General features: G+C 45.7%; 1 long non-coding RNA gene across 1 annotated transcript in view; it reads left to right on the forward strand.

Moving 5' to 3' along the window:
- Window positions 1–850: 850 nt before the first annotated feature.
- The window catches only part of LOC138492199 (uncharacterized), a 40,021-nt gene continuing 15,593 nt past the window's right edge, over window positions 851–25,278 (forward strand). The window contains exon 1 of the long non-coding RNA XR_011276162.1: window positions 851–2,230. This is a non-coding gene — a long non-coding RNA (uncharacterized lncRNA). The remainder of the gene's footprint in view (window positions 2,231–25,278) is intronic.

A 25,278-nucleotide genomic window follows, 5' to 3' on the forward strand; every position in this document is an offset into this window, starting at 1 on the left:
GTCGCAGTTCAGTTGCCAGTGTTGCGCGAATGGCATTTTGGGGTACGTATCCCTAGAATTGTAGTTTGTAGAGTTTTAAACAAATATAAAAACATGTTTTTTCAAACTTACATTTTTCTACGGGAAACCAGATGTTTGTGTTCTGTTTTGCCACAGTTGTTATTAACGTTTACACAAACTCTGGAAGTAGATGGGTTATGCTGTTTACCAGTCCAATTAAACCTCTGCGTATGTCCCTTTCACTGCCTTAGAAGCTGCCGTTGTACATGGCCTTTTCCACGATAGCTAGAGCCACATGTAACCATTTGTTGTCGTTTTACATTGTTGTGTTAGCATTGTATCCAGTCTCTGTTGTGTGGAAGGAGAGCTTGCGCAGGCTGCAGACAATGCGGTTGCAACATAAAACAACAAATTGTTACGAATGGTTACCATTGTGTGGGCTGGAACTTAAGGGCGCCCTAACCTTGGGGTCGATGGGCTCGTGCCTAATGTGCTTATTGTGTATTACCCGGCCTTGATCGAAAGGTACTTAATTTTAAAGCTCTTCCAAAACATCTTGAACATTTGTTGACAAGATGTCCGTCTGTTGCTGACAATGTCCCTCGTAAAGAGGCCACCCCTTTCAAGAACAACCTTCATTCTCTCAGCAGGACAATGTACGAGGCCACTTGAGGGCGCTGTCTCATAAGGCAAATCAAACAGAGCTCAATGTCGACGGCATTATGCACCGACTTCTGACCGTGGGCGACTTAATATGAGGGAGAAACTGCCAACGCTATGCTATGGGTGTGTGAAATGTCATTTCTGCCTTTGAAATAGCCAGACATTAATGTTGTAATGTAGTCTTGTATTGCCACTGGCCTGGATGCTTGCTGTAGAATGTTGGTGCATGAATGCAGCTCAGGAGAATGTTGGGTGGATCTGTGTGTGAATGTTCTGCGAGTGTCAGTTGGGGACCTGAGCTGGGTTGAATGGATGGCCGGTGGGTCAGCTCCTTTGTTAGTGATGTTTATACCTTCCCATGTCCATGTCAATGTCTACGCGTGCTGTAACTATAATAAGAGTAACTGGAGTAATGTACAGATTTGTACATATGTGAATAAAGCCTTGCCTGGAACTAACTTAGACTCAGCAGCTGGTCTGTGATTCAGTAGTGCACACTGAATGTCTAACATAAGGCTTTACTACAAATGGCGACGAGGAAAACCAGAAACTATGGAGAACATGTGAAAGAAGATGAAGCTGACTCTAAATGTGCTGATTGAGGAGCTGCAGCAACATAAAAGTACAGTAAGGAGTGCTGTGGGGGGGAAGCAGCGTTTAAGAGACCCACCGTTCCCCCAAAGCCCTGTATATAACCATCCTGCCCAGCAAAATGGATTTAAAAATGACTTTGGACTGGACTCTGGGAGGGAGGTCCCCAACAATTATAATGCCCCAGAGATCCCTGCAAGGTTGAAAAGGACCTGCTTGTAGTCTAACAGCATCACAGGATAGCAGAAATCCACTTCTCTGTTGGAAATACAAATAGACTTTGAGTGACTTTGAATTTAGATCCCACAAAAGTCCAGCAGATGGCGCCTGTGCTCCATTCAACTACCTAGGAAATTTAGAAACCTAATGAATATTGCCGTGAAAGAAAAGTGCCGTGTGTTCGAGTAAAATCAACTTTTACCAGTGATATCTCGAGTCTATCTGTATACGGAGATCGAGTGGTGATTAATTTCCCGTGAAGCCTTATGAGTGGGATGTTTTTGGTAAACAGGTGGGCAGCATGGAACTTGCCCTTTGAACAATGCTGTGTGTGAAGTGACAGTTGATAATGTAACTCCTGCGAGGTCCGCTCTGCTCGGTGCTGTCAGGCAGAATGATGACGTAGAATGGAATCCTTGGGGTATTGGCGAAGCTGAAGCAGAGCTGTGAACATTATTTGTGAATCCGCTCGTAATTCTTTGGCAGTTGACAGCCTGACGTTTACGTCCTTTCATTCAGGCACATTAAGGAAACAACATTAAAGGAAAGGGCGTGCGTACGTCTATCAGCGTGAGGACGCACACGGAAGGAATGTGGACTGCCTTCTGTGTGCACATATAAGAAGGCGTGTGCTTCCAGTACAAGGATTGGAGGAAGCATTTTATTTGATTTTAAAGCTGCACATTTGAATTAGATCTGAGCAGCTGTGTTTATATGGTACCACGATTGAAGGGAGCATTGTCATTTCGCCATCATGGTAACATGCTGTTGATTGCAGTAGGAATGAGTAATGTACTGAAGTTATTTGCATAACAATATTTATTTACAGGGTATATGGAAATGATTTCATGTGAAGCTGCATATGAGACTGGATTATATAATGCTGGAATATATAATGCAGCATGTTTTGTTTAGCTTCAACAATTGAACAGTGACTTCTAATATTTTATCAGTGGAAATCATTTTCGTACAGTATGATTGTGGGACTGTGAATCATTTTTTTAAAAATGTTTTTAATGTTGACTCAACAATGCTGGGGAATTGATCTAAGGATCGAATTTCAATTTTTGAAGTATGGTGAAACTAATTACAATTTTTGAAGTATGGTGATATTTGTAATTATGGTGACATCCTAAGCTATGTATGGGCCGTTGTCCTGTGGAATGTTGTTTTGTGTTGTGGCCCAAAAAAATTTTTATATTGGTGAATATTGGAAAAATAAGCAAAGGAAGGAAAAGTCGAATTCATATGTTTTATTGCATGACACAGTAAAAGGAAAAAATACATTTTCTGTAGGCCACACCGCTTGGTTTGCAGGTGTGGTTGAGGTCCTGTTGTTACAGGAAGGTAAAGTCACATTAAAAGGAACATTTTTAATTTTCTGTAGGCCACACCGCTTGGTTTTGCAGGTGTGGTTGAGGTCATGTTGTTGGGGACATCCTCCAAGTTTTTTTTGTTGGTTGGATGGTGCGGAAATTTTTCAATAATTGCGCACTTATATCAAAAGGTGAAGTTTATGCAAAATTTAAAATGCAAAGTCTATGGGGACATCCATAAAAGTATGGATGGTGAGGAAATGTTTTTTAGATGCGCACTTATGAGTAAAAGTTACAGGAGGTTTGAAGTCTATAAAGGCTATGCAAATTCTTTTAAAGTGTAGTGTTTTGAGCTAAGAATATTGAGTAATAGAAGAAAGGCCTTAAAATTTACGCTTAATGTGAATTTGAAATGTATATACAGTGCACTAAGGAAAATAAACAATGTATAGGTTGGTAGGGTACCCACATTTATTTTAAGTTGTTATAGTTTTAATTATTAGAGCAATGTTAAACAAAAAGTTAATGCTACCAGGAGCATTTCATTTGTTTTTCGGTGTCTTGGCATGGGTCTGGTAGTTTCTGGTTTGAATGATATTGGTGATAGGTGACATGTACGGATGTTCTCCTTGAATAGTTGTAGTTGTTTGTTGGTTTAGGTGGTAGTTGCTTTTCTGCGTGTTGGTGATTCTGTGGGATGTATGAGGGAGATAAGTGGGAGCGATTTGTATTCGGATGTGATGTGATGGTGTTAAGAGGAAGAGGAGTGATCTAAGTAGCCCTCTGCAATTGTTGACCTGTCATGGCAACACCTCTTGCTGTGTGTTAGTTGGTTGGACTTGGACCATGTATCCCCAGGGTGTCATGTTTGTGGTGACACCGGGTCCATGGTGGGGCAAATGCGTGATCCCCCCCTGCTTTTCCTCACCCGAATGTATGATTGGTTCCCTTGGCTGTGTATGGTTGATGCCAGAGTGTGGCAGACTCTGTGTTTGGATGTGGCAGGTCCAAATGGAAGGTGATTGTTGGTTAGATGTTTTGGAGATGGGGAGATGTTGTGATGAGTCTGTGGTGAGTCTGTTATGGAAGGGAGATGTTGTGTGTGGTGAGTCTGGTATGAAAGGGAGATGTTGTAATGTAGTCTTGTATTGCCACTGGCCTGGATGCTTGCTGTAGAATGTTGGTGCATGAATGCAGCTCAGGAGAATGTTGGGTGGATCTGTGTGTGAATGTTCTGCGAGTGTCAGTTGGGGACCTGAGCTGGGTTGAATGGATGGCCGGTGGGTCAGCTCCTTTGTTAGTGATGTTTATACCTTCCCATGTCCATGTCAATGTCTACGCGTGCTGTAACTATAATAAGAGTAACTGGAGTAATGTACAGATTTGTACATATGTGAATAAAGCCTTGCCTGGAACTAACTTAGACTCAGCAGCTGGTCTGTGATTCAGTAGTGCACACTGAATGTCTAACATAAGGCTTTACTACAATTAATAACTGTGTTTTATGAAATTAAGCTTTTTTTGTGTGTTCATTGTACCTGCAAAAATATGTTCTGTCTTGTTCTCTCCCGCAAAAGCACTCGCCAAATTCATCATTATCTCATACACTAATTCTGCTAACAAACGCGCACTCACGTGCTAATTCACACACGCATACCCAACAAGCACTCCCGCGGCTAAAACTCACTCATTCTGACCTCATGCACGGCGCACGCTAATAAAATCTCCCCGGTTCAATCGCCCCGGTTCCTACGTCATTGCCGCACGCATGTTATCATGACTGTAAGTCTCGCTCATTGTGATCTCATCGAACTCAGGCACTCCAGCAAAGTCTCATTCATTTCGGCACAATTAACGTCATGCACCACCGCGGCAAAGTCTCACTCATTCCATCACCACTGTCTTGAAATGCTGCGGGCCACCCGTTCGTATACCAATTGACCCCACGCCATCCAGTTGGATCACGGTCAGTCTGTCAGCAGCGAAGTTGTACACTTCAGTCAAGATTCTCTGATTGTATTAGCATTGCCTCGAACATCCCCGTGAAGTTTGACTGCTGCCATCAATGCTGGCTTTATACATTTTGGAAAGTCTCGCTCATTCCAAAATCCTAGAACTCATGCTTTGTGTCGACTATTACCTCCACGTCCACTCTTCCTCGTCACAGTACTTAGCTCATGAGGCCCCTGCCTCTGACACAGGACCTTCTTTTATTTCTTTTACTCTCTATAACTCCTCCCCTTAACCCACATCACCAAGTTTAATTTTCCCTGCCTCTGGCAGGTTGGACTATTCCCGGTGCGGGGCTCTGGGGAGACACGATTGCTGGCCCCCTGGTGGTGCTGTGTGGTGGGGCCTTCGACTTCTTCAGGTGCGGCAGGCTCCCGGGCCCCCTGTGGGGCTCGGGGTCCCTGTTGAGCAGGAACCCTTACCCGTTTTTTTGCCTGGCTCTAGGCCGGAGTGAAGGCATCACGGCCCGGGTCCTCCAGGGCCCGGGGTGCAGTAAGGAGGTGGGGGTTATATATGTGCTGAAATGCCTTTTTTCTCCTGCCGATCTGGCAGAGCGCTCCGTTACGGCACGGCATACCAGCACTTTGATGTACCTTGCGGAGGCGGGTGGGTTCCGCTTCCGGAGGGAAGCTGATCTGTGGAAGGAACGGCCCGTTCCCAGGTGGATACATTGTTTGGTCTCCCCCATTGGTGGGGATTTCTCCTGGTCTACCATTTAAATGTATACTCAGCAAGTTGGTGTTCTGTTTGTTGTCTATGCACGTCATGGGTAAACACTCTGCAAAACTCAGGCACCTTGCCCTGTCTTCTTCCTCGGCCTCACCTGAACTGCACAGAAGGAGAAAGAAGAAGTCAAAGTATTTTTCCTTATCCAGGAAAGATTTAAAGAAGTTGCTAAAGCATCATGCTGGAGGCAGTCACAGCCATGCGCATGGGCACAAGTGCCGGCATCTGTCTTTCTCATCGTCCTCATCTTCTGGCACTGAGTCCTCTGCCGCTTCCTGTTCCTACTGCAGAAGGGAAATATCTGGTCAGGGAAGGGGTGGAGGAAGTGCTTGCTCAAGTTTGGGACTCCATGGGGTTTTCAGAGCCCTTGGTACCAGTGGTGGGGGCTGACCCCATTATTCGCCAGTATGGGCATACCCCAAGGATGGGGTACCTTTGGTATCTGATATCCGGAATAAGATCCTTTCGGGAATGGCGTGAACCAGAGAAGATTGCAATGGCCCGCTTTATGGCCAAGCTCTACACATTGAAAGGGGGGTGAGACATTGCTCTCGGGTACAGTTGAAGTTGATGATATCCTCGCCAGTCTGGTGGGTCGCTCCTCTATGTTGGCCGGGGAGGCAGCTGTCTGGGACCCGGTGGACCATAGGGTTAATTCCAGCCTGAAGAAGGTTCATGCTGGTGCACATCTGGCCCACAGAGCAAATATCAACGGTTCATACACGACGGAATCTGTGCTAAATGGTTCCAGGAAATCGAAAAAGTCTATGGATGGGGGTTCTGACTGTGCTCCTTTGCTATCACAGATGCAAAGACAGGTTGAACTTTTGTCCGATCTGGCATTTGATGGAGTGCGTGGCATTGCCATGGGGGCTGGTGTGTTGGTGGCCGGGAGGCATGTGCATCTTCAGGATTGGAAAACAGAAGGTTCTCAGAAGGCGGCTGCTCTAAAACCTCCTTTTGATGGGTCCAAACCTTTTGGTCATTCACTTGAGGATACAGTGCATAAAGTGTTTCGTGCTGACAAATTGCGGCGCAAGTCTACCTCGACGACCAAGAAGTCTTCCCCTGGTGTGGGTGCAGGGAGTGGATGGTCTTTCCCTGGCTCCTCCTCTCAATCTTTTTACAGAACAAGGGATGGCCGGGGTCCTCCACGCTCTTCACGTCCAGGTCTGGTACAGAAATCTTGACGGTTTGGACAGGCCGGTGGGCGGGCATCTCTGGCTGTTTTTCTGGTATGGGACAGGTGGTGCTAGGGTTCCTGGGTCCAGGACATCATTCGGAGGGGTTATCAAGTGAACTTCCTGTCTCCAACTGTCCAGGATTGCATGGTTCGGACTGTTGTACCCAGATCACGGACCAAGAGGTTGGCTATGGCAACTGCTCTCTCCGAGTTGTTGCTGAAGGTGGCTATAATACCCGTTCCTTTCCCGCTTCGGGGTCAGGGTTTCTACTCGCAGGTGTTCCTGGTCCCTAAACCTTCAGGGAAGTATCGCCTAATTTTCGACCTCAAGGCACTGAACTGCTTCGTCCGGGAGGAACACTTCAAAATGGAGACTTTGCAGAACATTCTCCCAATGTTGTGCAGAGGGGACTGGGTGGCGTCTCTGGATCTCCAGGATGAATATTACCACATGGCTCTCCACCCCTGTCACATGAAGTTCTTCCGTTTTGCAGTGGGATCCCAGTTACGAGTGCTCCCGTTCGGGTTGCGCTCGGCCCCCAGAGTTTTCACCAAGCTGGTGGCTCACCTGGTTTTCATCAGGGCTCAGATTTGCACCAGGATGGGGAGAGTTTTTCTGTCCCAGAAGAGGCCCAATCGCTTGCTGACTGTTCTGAGCAGGATTCTCAGGAGGCAGTATGTCTCGGCTCGCCTATTGCTCAAGCTGCAGGGGCACATAGCATCTTGTGCGTTTCTGTTTCCTTGGGCGCGTCTTCATTTACGTCCTCTGGTATCCTATCTACTCTCCCACTAGCTCCCATCCTCTCAAGCTTATGAGGCTTTGATCCCGGTGTCTCCAGCTCTGAGAGTCTCCCTACTGTGGTGGTTGGGGGTTATGAATCTCCAGGCAGGGGTGTCCCTGGTCTGTCCTCCTGTGACCACTCTTACTACAGACGCTAGCAGAAGTGGTTTGGGGGCAACGTTGGGGGTCCTCTTGGACCAGGGGTTGTGGGCTCCCGAGGAGAGCCATCGATCATCCAATTGGAGAGAGTTGTGTGCCATACTCCGGGCTCTGGTGTACTTCAGGGTGTTTCTGGAAGGCTGGGCAGTGTTAGTCCGGACGGACAATACCACAGAATTGGCATAGGTCAACCACAAGGAGGGGTCCGTCCGCTCCTTTAATGCCTTGGCTGCTCATATAGGTTCATGGGGGGAGTTGCATTTGGTCTCCCTGGTGGCCTCACATGTCAGGGGGTGGACAATGTTCGAGCGGATCTTCTCAGCTGCCGGTTCCCCTCCTCTGCGGAACTTGTTCTATCAGTCAGGTTATTTGTGGAGATCTGTGTCAGGTTCGGGACCCCTGTTCTGGATCTCTTTGCCTCTCCGACCTCTGCGAAGGTTCCCCTCTTCTTCTCCCAGTTTCAGGCTGAGGGGGCGTGGGGGCTGGACAACCTCTCTGTCAGGTGGCCTCGGGGTCACCTTTATGCATTCCCTCCTCTCCCCCTTCTTCCCCGGGTGGTTCAGCGCATCAGGGAGTCCAGGCCAACTGTGTTGTTGGTTGCTCCGTTCTGGCCCAGCCAGAGCTGGATCCCCTCTCTGCTGGAAGTCCAGTCCTGGAAATCGTGGCTGATTCTGAAGTGGCCTTGTCCCCTGCAGGCTGGTCTGGGGTTTGGAGTCTGACAGATTCAATGGGCAGTATGGCTATTGCACGGTCTAGGTTGATGTATCAGGGGTTTTCGGGTCCTGTGGTGGAGTCTATCATGAATGCTCATAGACCATCTACTCTGAAGCCGTATGGCAGTCACTGGGATAGGTGTGGGCGGTCTGGGATCCCCCTCCCTGCATTCCGGTCTGCCTGCTATTCTGCAATTCCTCCAGCAGGGTTTTGACAAAGGCCTAGCGATCTCCACGCTTTGCTCTCAATGGGCCTCCATAAAATTCCTCTTGTGGGACTCTGATGGCCACCTGAATGGGGAGTGGTTGGTGAGGAGGTTGCTCTGGGGTTTTTCTACTTCCCGTACTTGTGCTTATAAAGGGCTTCTCCCTTGGGATGTCCCTCTTGTCTTAAGGTTCCTTCAGCGGCCGCCTTTGGAGCCCATTTCTGAGATTGACATCAAACACCTTATGCTGAAGACTGCATTTCTTATCGCTATCACTTTTGTTCGTAGGCTGGGGGAGATTGGGGCTCTATTTTGTCACCCCCCTTTCCTGAGGATACTGTCAGACTCAGTGGTGTTGAGGTGTGATCCAAAGTTCCTACCTAAAGTTGTGTCTCAGTTTCACACCTCTCAAGATCTGGCTTTTTTCAGGATCCGCAAACGCCGGAAGAGGTGGCTTGGTATGCCATTGACGTACAGCAGGCGGTGTTGGAGTATTTGGCTAGGACTGCCCTTTTCTGACAGTCTGACAGTCTGATAGTCTACTGATTACTTTTGGTCCTGCTGGTGCGGCTCGCAAGGCCTCAGTGGTTTCCATTACCCGATGGATCCATGTTGTTGTCTCCATGGCCTATGTGGCATCTGGTCTGCCTGTACCTGCACACATTCAGGGGCGTTCCACCAGGGGTTTGGCGGCTTCCTGGTCTGACGCAAGGGGGGGGGGGTTTCTCTGCAGGAGATTTGTAGGGCTGCCTCCTGGGCAGATCAAAGCACTTTCATCAACCACTATCGGTTGAATGTCTCCCACTCTGGGATTGGTTCCTTTGGGGTTGGGGTTTTGTCAGTGGGGATGAGAATTTGGAGTTATTAAAGGTGTGAGTTTTTTCTGCACTTTATTGGCTCTTTGTCTCAATGGGACCTTTTCCCCGTTGCTGCTATGGTATGCCTCATGAGGTAAGTACTGGGGTGAGGAAGAGTGGGTGTGGAGGTAATGCTCTGATTACTTACCAGTACTCTTCATTACTCCTAGTCCTACTTTTCCTTGTCACAGTACTGACAACCCTCGTCTCCCTCCCTGCGGGGAAAGTCCCATGCTCCGGCTTAGTTATGTAAACTGGGTGATGTGGGTTAAGGGGAGGCATTATAAGGAGTAAAATAAATAAGAGGTCCTGTGTCGGAGTCAGGGCCCTCATGGGGTAAGTCCTGTGACGAGGAAGAGTAGGACTAGGAGTAAAGAAGATTACCGGTAAGTAATCCGAGCATTCCACATTGGTTATGGCCATACCCATTGCTCCTCGCCCTTGAGTTCGCCGATACTAGAGACAGCCTTGGACAGACTGGCAGCACCTGGCCCTGCGCTTAGGGAAGCCCAGTTTGCTTCAATTCTGCGTGCTCCTGCACACCACCTCTAGTGCCATGGCGTGGGGTGTGCTGGTGGTATACAGCAAGGGCGTAGAATTTTGGTTATCCCGGCAGGGGTTGATGGCAAAAAAGAGTCCTGTTGCAATGTATTGGGACTATATCACAATTGGCCTTTCCTGGAGGGAGGCCCCGGAGCACATGCGTACTTAGCACCCCTGGTATATAATGTCACCATCAGTATGTCTTCCCGGTGGCCTGGCAGATACTTTTAGGACTGCTCTTTCCTCTAAGAAATGCAGGAGAACTGCAGGACACACAACAATGAGTTGAGATCATTGAATTGACAATTTTCTGAGACAAGTCCTTCTAATAAGTGTGAGTATTTCAGTGATTTAGGCAGAAAAAGGGGTGCATTTGCCGTGACCCCTTTCCGCTCCATAGCCCCAGTTGGCTATCCAATCTGCCACAAATCCTGCTTTTTTTAAATGTCTGATTTATTTCCATGATGTCTACATGTTAGACATGCTAATCACAGTTTGCATTTCGGTGGCACGTTAAATAATCGTCACATCGTACACAACAAAAAGCTGCATGCCTGCCCTGAATCAAACGCTGACTGCCAAGGATACATTGTCACGCTATGTCTTCTTTGTTTGTGCTTTGAAACTGCAGTAGTGAAACTCGGAGGAAGGCTTTTCCCTTTTATGATGGGCAACATAAAGCTAGGACTACTGTATAGAAATGCAAATGACATGAGTCAAATAACAGTGTAGAGGACATTGAAATGATGTTTCGCAAAGGGATATGATAATATTGCTGGCTTTAGGGGGCTTCAGAAAGTTCTTACCCAACAATTACTCTGCATGCAGATTACTATATTGTCTGACAGAAAGGACCGCTTGGCAATAGCAGCAACTGTTTGTGTTTGCTGTGCACAAAATAGCGAGGTTCTAAGTGTGAGGGCAAAGAGAAGAGGTTTGAGGGATAGACCAGGGAAAGAGATGGCATGGGGTGGTAGGAGGGAGTGGTTGAGCATCGTCTTGTCGTACAATGATTAATGGGGTCGCCCACCCCTGCCCCTACTTAATTCCTTGCATGGTCCTGCAAAAGTGGTGACAGCCCTGCCTGCGATTCCTTCTGTGTTGATGTGCGCGTGCGCAGAGTCTCCGAGCTCTAAGGGCTGCCTCTCTTAGCTCAGGCCCAGGTTCACAAGCAGGATTTGCAGTGAGCAAGGCATGTCTCCTCTTGGGCTGGTGGTGGGTCTTTGATAAGGTAGAAACAAAGCTTCCTGAGAATAGGCCTCAGTGGATCGGAGCCGGTGGTATAAAATTATTGGTAGGTTCCACAGCAAATCAAACAAAGAGATCCGAAAAAAACACTAAAAATGGGCATGCTCGCTGCCATATATTACGTAAAATTAATGATGTTTTTATGTTGCCATGGTAAGTAAGGCAGAGCCAACCGCTAGCTGTTGGGGCGGAGGGGCACTCCCATCGCCAGACACTTCCCATGCCCCTCTCCTTCATTCCATTGCTTACTTCATGAATAAGTAACACAGCTATTTAAGCAATATGCCCAGAGCGGCGGGGGCATCACTGAGTCAGGTAATTCCCCGGGGCCCATAGTTATAGGCCTGAGCGAAGCAAGATCTGCGTGACGGGGGTACTAAAAGCAGTTTCTAAAAAACAACAACAAAAAAAAGACCAAGAAAATGGCCGCCGGGAAAGGGAAAACGGAGTCCGGTTTCCCTTTCCATGGCTGCCATCGGAAGCTGACACACTGGGGACATAAGTGTTCCCAGCGCGTTCCCTCCCGAAAGACGACAGAGAAGAAGGTAGGTGGGGTTGGGGGAGGTGGGGAAGAGGGAGGGAAAATTAAAAAAAATAGACATAACTGAATCCCCGGCGGGGGACGAATGGCTGAGGGTCTACCATGTCCCCGTCAGGAACTATGGCCATGGAATCCCGGCCGAGGGATTCCCAGCCAGGTAATGCCCCGACGAGGGCCAATCAGAATGTTTATTTAATTCAGCCCCTGATTGAGCTCTCGCCGGGTATTAATAATAAAATGAACCCGCAGTCTACACAAAATGAGACAAACGGAAAAGCCTGAAAGTGATGCAGCAAACCATGCTAATAGGCAATGAAGTATACAGACAAAACAAAGCAAGGGTAAACCCAGGACCCCTCCTCGAAGGAAACAGTAGACTTATCCTCCAACGTCAGTTGATAAGGGACCACAAAGTGTGTTATGAGGGCCATGGTGTCGCTCTGCACATGTCAAGCAGAGGGACATCTTTCGCCTCTGACTATGAGGGCACTATCCTCAACATGCGTGGTTCCTTCATACAAGTTGAGAGGGGAACATTTACCCCAGAACAGGCTTCCACAAATGCAGACCTAATCCATGGGCCCAATGAAGGAAGTAGTTGATCCATGAGATACCAGATTTCACGGGTGAAACGTGACAAACAGGGAATCAAGTTTTTTTAAAACTAGTTGCCCCATCAAGATACAACAAAAATGCAGTACAACTCTCAAGGCAGCAGAGAGACTAGGGATAGGAAAAAATACTGCAAGGACAATGGCCATCGTTATGAGTTTTGCAGTATTCCAGAGTTAAATCCGCCGAAACACTGCCAAACGGAATTACTATTACCGCCACTTGGTCCGGCAGATTTACCACCAGATTACAAGTGGTGGTAGGCAGAGTTAGTCCTCATTGGTTGAGTCCATAGGGGATGTCAGTGGTTTTGCCGATTTTTCTGCGTTGAATTGGAGGATTTACCTCCAGCATAATGCAAGGTCAAACTCGGCATTTGGCAGAGCGGTAAAAGTAGCAATCATTTGATTACCACCACTTTTTTACCACTTCGCCATACTCGTAATGAGGGCCAATATCCTGACTCACATGGAAGATGAAAACCCCTTTTTTCCTAGAACAAAATGTCAGTCTTCAGTACAAGCTCTTCTGCAAAATCTCTTCAAGTATCTGGAAGCCGTCATAAATGGACTCAAAAACATATTCGTTCTTGAAGACATTTCTGGGGTTTTTTATTAAAGGAATTGCAAGAGGGATTGCTAAGTGCGTCCCACTCTTACCTAGTCCAGGCATCCTCAAACGTCCAGTCACTGACTGACTGATTGTGATGGCCAAAGGGGAAACTCCCTGACTCTTTGTCTGGGAACAATCTAGGTGAAATCTAAACCTAGGTTCCAAAATACAACAGAAGTAGTATGAGTAAAATACAAAAGAAGTAATATGAATACAAGTGTAGGTGCCTTCTAGACACTCAGGCTCCACTTGGTACTTTCCTTCCACGCCCTTACATGCCTCGCCCTGATGTTCTATCCATCCTCTTGCTTCCTCTAATCTCCTCCTTTTTTTCTTCCCACTCTCCTTTGTCTTTCCCTCTCTCGCTCTTCACCGCTGCTCCTCCAATCTTCTCCTTCTTACTCCTGCTCTCCTCCTCCATCTACTACAACTCTCCCCTCTCATCACTAGTGCTCTTCACTATTACTCTACACTCCACCCATACCTTAACCAACAGTCACCCTCTTTTCACTCTCCAAATCACCTTCTCCTTCACTTTCATTGATCCCCTACTCTGTATCTCACTGTCACATCAGGCATGCACTCATGCCCACGTTCCACTTTCTCCTACCAACCAATACCTCCGATTGCAGAGTATTTTTGTATTTGTGTTTAGTATTTCAGCAATCCTTCTCCATGCTTCTCTGCACCGTCCTGCATGTGATTGATCTCTTGGTCCTGCTTCTGCTCCCTTGACCTCACCCAAGCAGCCCACACCTTCCTGTGCCCTGTGCCCCTTTTCATTCTCTCCCTTCATCCTCCATTGGCTCACTCCCTCACCTGGTTCCCGGGTCCAACCATTGATTTTCCTTTCCGAAGGGGAGACGTTACAGTTAAGGAAACACATAAAGTGGGGGTATTGGCCCTGCCTCTTTTTGTACGTGAGGCACCTGCACTTAGAAATGGCGGCCTGTTCAAACCACAATCAATGTTCCATTTCATTTTAGAGCCAGCTGACATATCTGGTCTGCCAATTTGACGAGGGACCCGCTCCGTGGCAGGGTTGCTGGTAAGTAAACTGTCTCTGCGCATTACATAGAGTGCAGGGACTGACGGTTTGTTGTGTGGACTGCTCCATGTGCTTGAGGAAGGTGAAATTAATTCTCCTGCATTTGTCCATGTCCTGAAGTGTGTTTGGACTACCGGTTTGCTGTGCGGGTCGCTTCGCTGTCCAGCAGTTCCTTGCTGGTTCTCTATCTGGGGCTGTTCATTTTCTTCTTCATTGCCAGGCCTTCTGGGAACCCTAGTTCTAAAGGGCAAACAGAAAGAGACTGGCCAGAATTGTGCGGAAGAGGTATGGGGCAAGACAAGGTGGTACTTGTTTCATGCAAAGAGGCACAAGTAGAGGGGTAGGACTGGCTCTGCTAAAAACTCTGATAGGCCTCCAACCTCAGTTTGAGAGGGGTCCCGACCCCTCTTGACAGGGGTAGATTCTTAACCCTGCCTCATAACAAGCACTCTGTTTTGCTATCTTACAAGCTGATGTGACAGCCACCAATACAGAACCTTAAAAGACAACAAAATGTCCATGGACGATCTCAAGGGGGGCTATCTGACTTTAGTGAAAACAAATCAGTTCATATATATATATATATATGGATCTGCGAAGATGCATATGTATCCGTTTGGCACATTTCCAACCATGTCACTCTGAAAGCATAAACTGCTGTCCACTGGACGCATAAAGATGAGACAGAAAGACTCAAAAACCATCATGCAAAAATGAAAGGGATGGAACATTGGTCACCAGATATGGAAGAGGGGGATTTTTCCTGGGATTAGGTCTGAAAAAAAGTCCACTGACTGATCTAGACCTTGAGAATAGAGTGCCAGACAATTCTTGAGTTAAAGCCTACTGATGCAGTCCACTCATCTCAATTTACAAACTGAGTGTTACTGAGCAGAGGTGGAAACTCCAACAGATAGGGAATACTGAGAGTGCCGAAGACGTATTTGAGTGCCTTGCCACGGGGGCACCAGTTGTATTAGGAATGCTGCAACAAATAACAACAATAACCTCCAATAAAAAATTAAGGGTGTTGACCCCCATGAATCATTTGAGGTGTACAAAATATCTAACACAAGGGCTTGGATTGAATGTTTTGCTTCTGTAAGATTTGTTTATCATGTACCCAGAAAAATGCAATGTTAACAAAAATATAGAATGTGAGCATGTTCTTTTTGAAATAATAAACAGCTGGATACCCAATGCCATTCCGCCAGGGGACCTTTATACATGAGAACCCGGGTAGGGAGAGGATACCACGACATCAAATGCCCGAGTCCATTCACTTTAGTGGATCTCAATACATGAGAATCCGGGTAGGGGGAAGATACCACGACGCTAAGTGCTTAAATTTTACTAATTTTAGGTGACAACATAAGTTCCATACACCGACTTCCTGAAATGGAGATGTGAATATATCACAATAATCAAAAGATGATTCACCCACTCGATGAATTTCTACATGAATAGATTGTACTTACCTGCATCATCAGGACGTCATCTACGTCACACGTTGATGTTGTAAATATAGTGACGTCATTTTGTTCTACGTGATGACGTCACAACATAAATAACATCCATTTTGAACGTCAATTATGAAGAACAGCGAGGAAGGCAGTAGCGACTCCTGGAGCTTTGTTTTTTCCTTTCTAAGGTAAGATTGATACACTAAGTAATCTGGCCAGCTCTAAGCACTTTGCCCAATTATTGGAATACACTTGGGAGATAAGAATATAGAGCCCACGAAGGAACAGGGACCCACAGCTTCCACAGCAGTAGGGCTGTATGACTATCACTTTTCAGCAAAGTAGGTCGCTAAGTAGATTAGTACTAACTATAATCAAAAAACGCACCAAAACCCTCAGGTGACGTTATGTTAACCATCTATTAAAACACATGCACATGTGTTTTTCAGATGCAACTTGGATTCTTATCCGACCTAGAAACCTCTACACCACGGAACTTTCCCGGCAGCCTCACGTTCACATTTTCCAACTTATGAAGTGGCAATACATGATAAGAAACCACAGGTAAATTCCAATGCACGCTATGTATGACATCGACTATTCTATTCCCTCTACTGTGCATAAACCCTATTCTATAATTCAGGACGAATTCCCCAATTTTAATTTAGCCTTTTCTCCATTTTTTTAGGTTGTATTTTAATTGTGAAACTATACAACCCCTTGGTTGACATTGAAAAGACCTCTAATCTTTAGGAAGATCAAATTAAAACATCGGACATCCAGGTGATTATTACTATTTTATATGGTGATCAAAAATAACATGACAGAAACTGATTATAACATAAGCTTTGAATATTGTATTATATATTGTAGGTGAAAAAGAAAAAGAAAGTAAAGAGGGCAAACAACTCTTGAATACGGGGACAAAACCACCCCCGAAACGCGTCGAGTAATATATGTTAACACTTTTGATGTACAATATTTGGCATAAGGCAATTCTCCACAGAATTGAGGAAAGTGTGATAAACATATTGTGTGCCCATGAAGATTATTGCGCCAAAATTAAGTGTGACTTAAAAATATGTATGTACATGCTATAAAAGCAATGTTAGAATCGCATTAACAGAAATGCTGGATATCTAATGAATTCAAATGCAAAATTTGTTGCCTATGACTTATAGAGTAATTAAATTGATGGTCATCATTTTGACATAATCAGTGTCTCAAGCCGTTTTTGATAAACATTTCTCAAAAGTCCATTATGACTATTGACAAAATTATTGATTGTTTTTACAATTTATCAGGTGTGCAGGGGACGGGAGGGCTCCACAAAAGTGTGGACATCTGTTGGTTCTACATAGGTTAACACAACCCAGTGTCAAGGTTGTTATTCTCCCCGGCACCCCATTAATCTCTTACCTACTACTGAAATTACTGAACACATAGGTGTGCGCTAGGCCATACGTATACTGACCAGTCTCTCTCCTCCCAACTCCAGCCCAGCGCTAAGGATTAGTTTAGGAGTCTGGAGCAGACATATGGCAATTCCCATTTGTAATCGCCATTTGTACTCATGGCAATTTTTGGCAAAAACAAGTTATTTATCAAAAACGTTGCGATTTACTAGTAACTGCCATATTATATATATTTTCTGATTCAGTTAGTCATGGGGAATTTAATAAAACAGCCAGGTCTGCACCATAATGCAAATCGTTTGTCAATTTTCTGCTATTTTCACAAAAAGCATAATCGTTAGGAACATGCAATTTTTTATCCATATTCCTAAATCGACCCTCCACCCATTTGCCAACTTTGGAACATTTTCAGATCAGCCAGAAACCCATTTTAGATGGCCATTACAGTTCCCTGAGTCGCAGGTGGATGAATTTTATATCACCAAAATCACCTGGAAATTACCTAAACAATGACATGCCAATCAAGAAAGTATGACCTATGGTTGCTGAGAACAAGGCCTAAATTACAATAGTCCTTTTAAATTAATGGTAAATCTTCATGTTGGACAAATGGTTGCTCTCCTGCTTCCAGGCCATATGTCTCTCTGGGCCAGCCTTTAATCAGAGTTTGTATTAGTCTCTTTGTGTTTGAAGTTTTGCTGTTTAAAGTTGGTGGCTACAGATCGTAAATGGATGATGTATTTGCTACACATAGATCTCACACTGTAGACAATGAGCAGGGCCACCCTTTAATGTCACAAGGCCTGTTTCTTATCTGAAGGGACCACCATTGCATTCTGAAAGGCATCCATTTATTGTATTTCTTTCAAAGTTCAGCTACTCCTAATTGTAGGCCCTGTTTTTCATACCTCCCCTCTACATTCTGGGCATGCATCAGCCTGGTTCACTTGTCTCTGCACATAACCCAGCCTTCAGAGACATCACTTTCAGGCAGGCCACATTTTATTGCAGTTGTAAACATCTCGGAGGCAAGCCAGGCTTTCGGTTGGGGAGATCTTTGTGAAGTTTGCCCTCCAAAAAGCCAACATGGTCTGCATTGGGCCTAAATGAAATCTTCATAGCAACAAAGTGGGCTTTTCTTTTCAGTTGTTTGGCGGTATTTTGTATGTGAAGCATAATCTACCTTAACTTTTGTCAACACATACAACATGTCTTTTCCCTGACATCTTTATATTGGCAGGGGCACATTTTCTCATGTCTTGCTTTAACTTGCAAACACACATGCAAAGCCGTATTTGTGTCAGTGTTTAAAAATCCTATTTTTCATGTGAAAGGGACCATTGCATTTCTTCTGCCTTTGTGAATGAAAATGCTGTGTTTCCTTTGGTAATGACAGGTAGACCTTTTTCACAAGGACCTTCAGTTTGGGGCCTTAGATTATAACCCACAAATGAGGAAATTGTCAAAGTCATGGCCATGGTCTCAGAACATTTGAGATGTAAAAGGCCACTAATGAAGTGGTGCAAGAGGATCTCACTTAACAATTTGCAGGGACAGTGAACCTGCGGCTGTCTCTGATTTCAGGCATTCGGAAGAAGCTGATGAAAAAATGAAGATACCCTGAGAAGATCAATGTAGTGCGCTTCATGAAAAGACTCCATCCTTTGACAGGAGAAGGGGATAGGTTGATAACAACACTTTAGGTGGACTCCATACTATTCAGTGTGGATGGAAGGTCATCAAGGCTGACAGGTAGACCATACATGATAGCAGAGGAATCAGAGTCAGAGATCAAACTGACAGTAAGGTAGACGCTATTTTGAAGAAGTACAGTGCCACACTAATCCCTTAGAGATTTCACATAATCCCTGTGTACATCACAGGCATTGGTTAATGAATTCCAGAAGTTATATGATGCAATGTAACCAGGAACTGACTGTTCTGACCTGATTGTGGGCATGTACATGTTGGCTGAGACATTGTCTGACCTCGTGTATGGTGGGGTTTTGGCAGCAGCTCTCACCATGGGCACTGCTGACACTGCCCGGGGACATGTCCATGTAGGACACTGAACTATGAATGGGAGACAGAAGACTGCAGTATTACATCTCACATTTATAAGGACCATGTTGTTTGGAGTGGAGCTGAGGCACGAGGTTGACCATGCACACAATCTAGACACACATGCTGGGACTCTTCAGAAGGAAACCAGAGGTCAGACCAGCTCCTCCAGGCCAGTACTGCTGGATAAATGAAGATATCGGGTGTGCAGTACATGGACAACATTTATTTAAGGGTCACTGCAGAATTCTTCCAGCAGCTCCAAAGGTGCTGGTGAAATGGTCAAGCAAGGTTCTTGACTATGCCAGGGTTCCGATTCAGGGGAGGCTGTCAGTGTTTCATCAACAATTATGAGCCTCAGTCAAGGACATTTGGGTGTTGGGAATTATGTACAGCATGGCTCTGTGACCTATGATGACACAGTGGTGAGTCCATTCATCAGGCACATGGAGAAGAGCAAAGATCTCCTGGAGCAGCTGAAGGCTCTGCTCAGGAAGAAACCAACCTGCTGGGGGCATCCTGGAGGGAGGGAGGGCAACATGGATGGGGTTGTTACTCATAAGTGTTTTTGATACAAAAATCTTCAGGGGGATTTCACTTGGTCATCGATACAATAAAATTCAACAAAATTGTGAAAGTAATCAAATTCCAGATGGAGAACCTCCATAGCAGCATCCCCTTGACAATATCGCTGGATTTTCTTGATACCTACTACCACATTGCCAACTACCCAGGCCATGATTGCTCCCTCCTCTTCACGGTCGGTTCAGATCATTTTCAGTTAAGGGTTCTTCCCTTTAGGATTTGCTCAGTATTTAACAGTGTTCTGGCCTCGTTATTGCGTGAGGGAGGGATGCAGTATTTCTCTAGACAATTGGCTGGTGCAAGGGCCTTCCTGGCAGGCAGCCCTTGAGAGGGTACAAAGTCCTTATGAGTTTTTGACTCAACATGGGTTTTTGCTGAACCACGCAAAATTGCACCTGATTCTGACATAAATACTGCAGTTCATCTGGGCTGTCTTCAACACAGAATCAGTATTGGTGCACTTGCCGGAGGACAAGGGCTCAGTCATCACACAAGAAGTAACATGGTCATGTGGCTGGACAGTGGGTCCAGCTGGAGCTGGGCTCTGGGTCCAGGGTCTGATGGCAGCAAGTTTTGTAACCTCTTGGGCACATATGCGCCCGTAGCAGTGTTACCAGCACTACTGGTGGGCATTGATGTCGCAAGACTTTGAGAAGATTGTTCTGATGACTATGAGGCTTTGTGGCCTGCTACACTGGTGGTTGGACTGCAAGAACTTTGTATAGAGTTTTTCATGATACCTCTGGTTTTGGTGGTGATTATGACAGATGCAAGTGCAAGGGTCTGGGGGTTTTGTATAGTAAGACTACCATGCAAGGTCTTTGGGAAGCCCACAAGTGGGCAAAGCTTTCCAAGTGGAAGGAATTGATGGCAATCCTTCGGGCCCTGTTGGCTTTTCTGTTGTCCATCCGAGATCGGTAAGTAGTGGTCCAGAAGACCAATACCACAGACTTAAATTTTGTCAATTGCCAGGGGTTTGAAGTTGCGATCCTTGGGAAGACTAACCTGGGAAATTAGGATTTTGGTGGATAAACATCTGATCTCCTTGATTGCCTCGCATATCAAGGGTTCCAACAGCCCAGTGGCGGACCATCTTAGTCTAGTATTTCCTCCACCTAACGATTGGGAACTATCTCCTGGGTATTTCAGAAGATAGTTCAGGTTTAGCGAACCTCTCTGTTGGACATTTTCACATCTGCAGATAATGCCCAGCTCCCGCATTTCTAATACGGGTGTCAGGATCCATCAAACTGGGGGATGGATGCATTTTCAGTCTTGTGGCCTGAGGCATTGGTTTACGCCTTTGCTCCAGTCCCTCTGATAACCAAAACAGTTCAGAAGATCAGGGACAGTAGATCAGAAGTAATCCTGATCACTCCTTTCTGGCCACATCAGAAATGCTTCTGGGTTTATCAGTGGTGGATCCCTTTTGTTGCCTTTCAGTCCAGAACCTGTGACCAGGGGTGGGGGCTCCTGCCTAACTGCAGTTGGACATGGGCAGCTTCGATTCTAAAAGGAAGGGCCAGAGGAGACAGAGCTCTCCAGACTACATGTCTCAGGCACTTTAGGAGACATGGCGCTCTTCTAATTTCAAGGTTTCTGTCGGAACTGGGCGTTCTTTGTAGGTTGGTGTCTCAAGAATGGGGTGTTGCCTCGGGAATCCATCACCTCTTCTCCTTCTCTAATTTCTGTCTGTCTGCTATCCAGGAGTGGTGTGCCACCAATGATCACTGCCTTAATGCCAGTAAGACTGAGATTCTCCTCATCGGCACACCTGCTCCCTCCTTTCCTGTCACTCTCTGGATGCCCTCTCTTGGCCCTCTTCCTGCTCCCACCTGTGAGGCTAAAACCCTTGGGGTCATCTTCGACTCCACACTCTCCTTCTCTCCTTACATCTCTGACATCTCTAAGAAGTCACTCTACCAGCTGCACCTCCTCAGAGGTAGTCTTCCTTTCCTCTCCTTCCCCCAGGGGCTCACTGTCTCCAGAGCTCTGGTTCACTCTAGGCTGGATTACTGCAACAGCCTCTTTCTAAATATGCCTGCCTCTACTCTGCGCCCTCTGCAACTCATCCAAAACAGGACTGTGAGACTTGTCCTTGGTTTCAGGCCCAGGACTGAAATCTCTGCACTGGCTCCCAGTGGCTGCGAGGATTAAGGTCAAACCCCTCTGCATTGTCCACAAGGCCTTCTAGGGCATGGGGCCTCAATACCTTCAACTCTCTCTTCCTAAATATCTTCCTCCTCAAGCTCTTCATTCATTCGCCTCCAACTCCCTCAGGGTCAGTTGTTTCTCCAAGCATCTAGCTGGTGGTAGATCTCTTTCTTCGGCTGTGGCCTCCCTCTGGAACAGCCTCCCTGCCTGTCTGAAACTTGAGGAGAACCGACTCTGGTTCCGGAAGCCCCTCAAGACCTTCCTCTTTGCTTCTGCTTTCTCTCCTCGTCTCCCCTGCTAAACTCCTGGCTGAAACTGAAACTGCACTGGTCACCTGGCTACCCTCTGATCTCAGGCCCTGGTCCCCTTACCACCAGCTGCACACCTGCACTACCCCCCTGGCAACCCTTGCACTCGGGGGCTGTTTCTGTATCCCTACAGTCCCCTACTAGCACTTGACGTCTGCAATTACCCTTGCCACCAGCTGGCCGCACTTTTTACTTATTGTTTTAATTTATTATTTTACTGGTGATCCCATGTACTGCACTGCCCCCTCCCCCTTTCCCCCTCTGAACTTTCCCCTTCCCCCCCCTGCACTTGTGCGATCTCCACGTCACTAAGATCATTTTTTCTGTCGTCCCTCTGTTCCCCCCTCCCTTGCCTCGCTGTGCCTTGAAACACTTGTGTATAGGCACGTTATAAATGCCATAGCATACCATATCATATCATTTGACGTTTACCCATTTTCACCACAAGGAATTTAAACTGGGGTTGGCCCATTCTTCCTTGTGGGCACAATGGCCAGTTATTTGGGTGTTCCGGGATGCCTGGGGTGCAGTCGCATTTGTAGACCAAATGGTGCCCAGATTTCTGAAGAGTTGACCCTTCTGGGGTGCATTTAAAGACCCCAAACAGAAGTCCCTTTCAAAGGAATAGAAAGATTTCAAACACTCAGACAAAAACATGGCCTTTGTTGTTAAATTAAAGATCCCTGTGGAAAGGGGCCAACCTGTCATTACCAATGGATAAGCAGCTTTTTAATTTACAAAAGAAGGAGGAATCAAAGATCCCTGTCACATGGAAAACGGTATTTTTAAACATTGAAAACAAAAACGGCCTTCACAGGTGTGTGGATATAAAAGCAATTTTGAAAAGTGAAAAAGTATCACTGCTTTGAGGAAAAATGTCAGGAAAACAAAACATGATGTGCGGGTTGACAAAAAGCAATATATATTATGTTTCACCCATAAAACTCCAGTGACATTTGAAGAGCCAAGTCAGACCCTTTTGTTGGCTGTGGGCAAAACCTCACAAGAAAATCTCCAACTCCCAGCCTGGATGTACCACCTCCCTTCTAATTACCAATTGCAATAAAATGTCCTGCTAAAGGTGTAAAAATGCAGTGTTCTCCAGACCTGCTGGCTCTGAAAGCATTGACGTTAAGAAAAGTTACCCTTGGCTGGAGCATGACTAATATGTGTTAAAATGGAGGCACCCACTTCCAGGAGCAAGCTTCCAACACAATGGAGAATGACAAAGAAAACTCTGGGTACAGACTGACCCAGTGAAAATAAATGACCGGAAGACAGGAGGAGGGCCATTTGAGTCACGTGAAGATTCACAATTAATTTAAAAGCACTATTACCTGTCTGAAATACTGTGCACGGAAACAGACCTAAAAGAAAATCCAGATAAAATCAAACAGAAACTCGAAGAAAGGGATTGGATTAAAACAATAGAGGCAGCAACAGAAAATAAATGATTACAACATCTCCCACCCACGTTCAACAAACCAAAGGTACCAATGAAATACGTGAGCAAATTCCCGGACAAGAAAAAAAGATATTTGTTTATGAAAGCAAGACTAAATTTACCACAAACCAAACAAATACCAAGTATGTCGACTATGTAAAATCTCAGACAGTGTGGAAACGATTAGACATTTAATTCTAAACTGTCCCTGCACGAAACAAAATAGAATCACCTACCTATCACCGCTGATCACGAATCATTGGATGATTCAAGAAGAAACTTTGTGGAACAGACTCATCGCCGGCGAAACCACTCGGTGGACAATGGCCATGACAAATCTACTCGAAATGGCTTTCAAACAGATAAACGAGGCCCAGCCCACTGAACCTACTGCAGTGGACTAAGGCAAGTGGGCCTATAGTCAGACGACCTCAGAAGTCTCCTACAAGCACTCTAACAAGTCGGATCTGTGGAAAGCCATTCTCGATGAAACCTTTTTTGATGAAACCAAGAGTAACAAACTGCAGGACAACACTGTGCCACACTCTTTGACAAAATTACAGGTTTTTTTTCCTGAATATAAGTCAAATAAATAAAAAAAATAAAAGCACTATTACCATTTAGGCCTTTTTCTCAGCCATCATAAGGCAGATGGATTTCATCTATGTAGCATTTTTTATGTAATTTCTAGGCGATTTGGGGGATATAAAATTCATCTAACTGTGACTCATGGAACTGTAATGGCTATCTAAGATGTGTTTCTGGCTGATCTGAACATGTTCCAGATGTGAGAGTTGGTGAGCGGGTGCAAAATGAAATTATGGATACGCTTAATAACTTACATATTCATAACTGTTGTGCTTTTTATGGAAATGGCAGAGAGGTGCCACATGACTGTGCTGCATGGTACATATTTGGCGGTAGGCTTATCTAATTCTCCAGGATTAGCTGAATGAGAAAACATGTATATTATGGCAGTTGATAGTAAAATTATGAAGTTGTGATAGATAACTAGCTTTTGCCAAAATGTTGAAAGAAGAACAAAGGGTGATTACAAATGGGAATTGCCACATGTTGCTCCAGATCCCTAAACCAATCCTGACCTGGAGGCTGGGTTTGGGAGGAGAGAGAAGGGTAACTGTCCAAACCCAGTGGCAGGAATTATTGCAGGGTACTTACCCAAGATTGTAAAATTGGTGGCGTCATCGCTGCTATATAAGGGGGACAGCACTAGGACAGGGGATACACAGAAAAAGACAGAAAGACAGAACAACAGGAGACAGACCATCAGGAAGGCTGCTGAAACTTGCCATCTGAAAGCTGTAAGGAAACACCAGAGGAGATTGCTGAGAGTGCATGTAGGTGGAGCTGTCTATTTCTAGGAAAGCCTCAAAACTGATTGGGTACTATGGTGGAGAGCGGGAGGCCATCTTTGAGAGTGGAGTGAGCAGACCACTGCCCTATTTTACCAGAGTGTCCTGAAATGCAGTTGGCTTTCCTGAAGCTTAAACAGAGGCTTGCTATGTAAGTAGAACTGAGCCCTGGGAAACCAAAAGCTGTGGGAGTCTGCTGGCCTTGAATCCTTTCCCTTTACAGTGGGTGGGGGAGGGCCAAAACTGTGTAGATCCTTAGCCTATTTAACCAAAATATTAATTTAATTAATTCCCCATTCAGAAGACACTACGGGGTTAATTTTGTCAAAATTCAAAATTAACAAAGCTCACTTCCAGTGTACGATTAAAACTATAGCCTACAATTTAATTGGGTAGTCCTTTTTGTCCTGATGACCCTGTCTTCTTTAAGGAAGAAGGGTGTGTTTG

The sequence above is a fragment of the Ambystoma mexicanum genome, chromosome 10, assembly GCF_040938575.1.
Source record: "Ambystoma mexicanum isolate Mex_15411 chromosome 10, UKY_AmexF1_1, whole genome shotgun sequence".
NCBI classification, from domain to species: Eukaryota; Metazoa; Chordata; class Amphibia; order Caudata; family Ambystomatidae; genus Ambystoma; species Ambystoma mexicanum.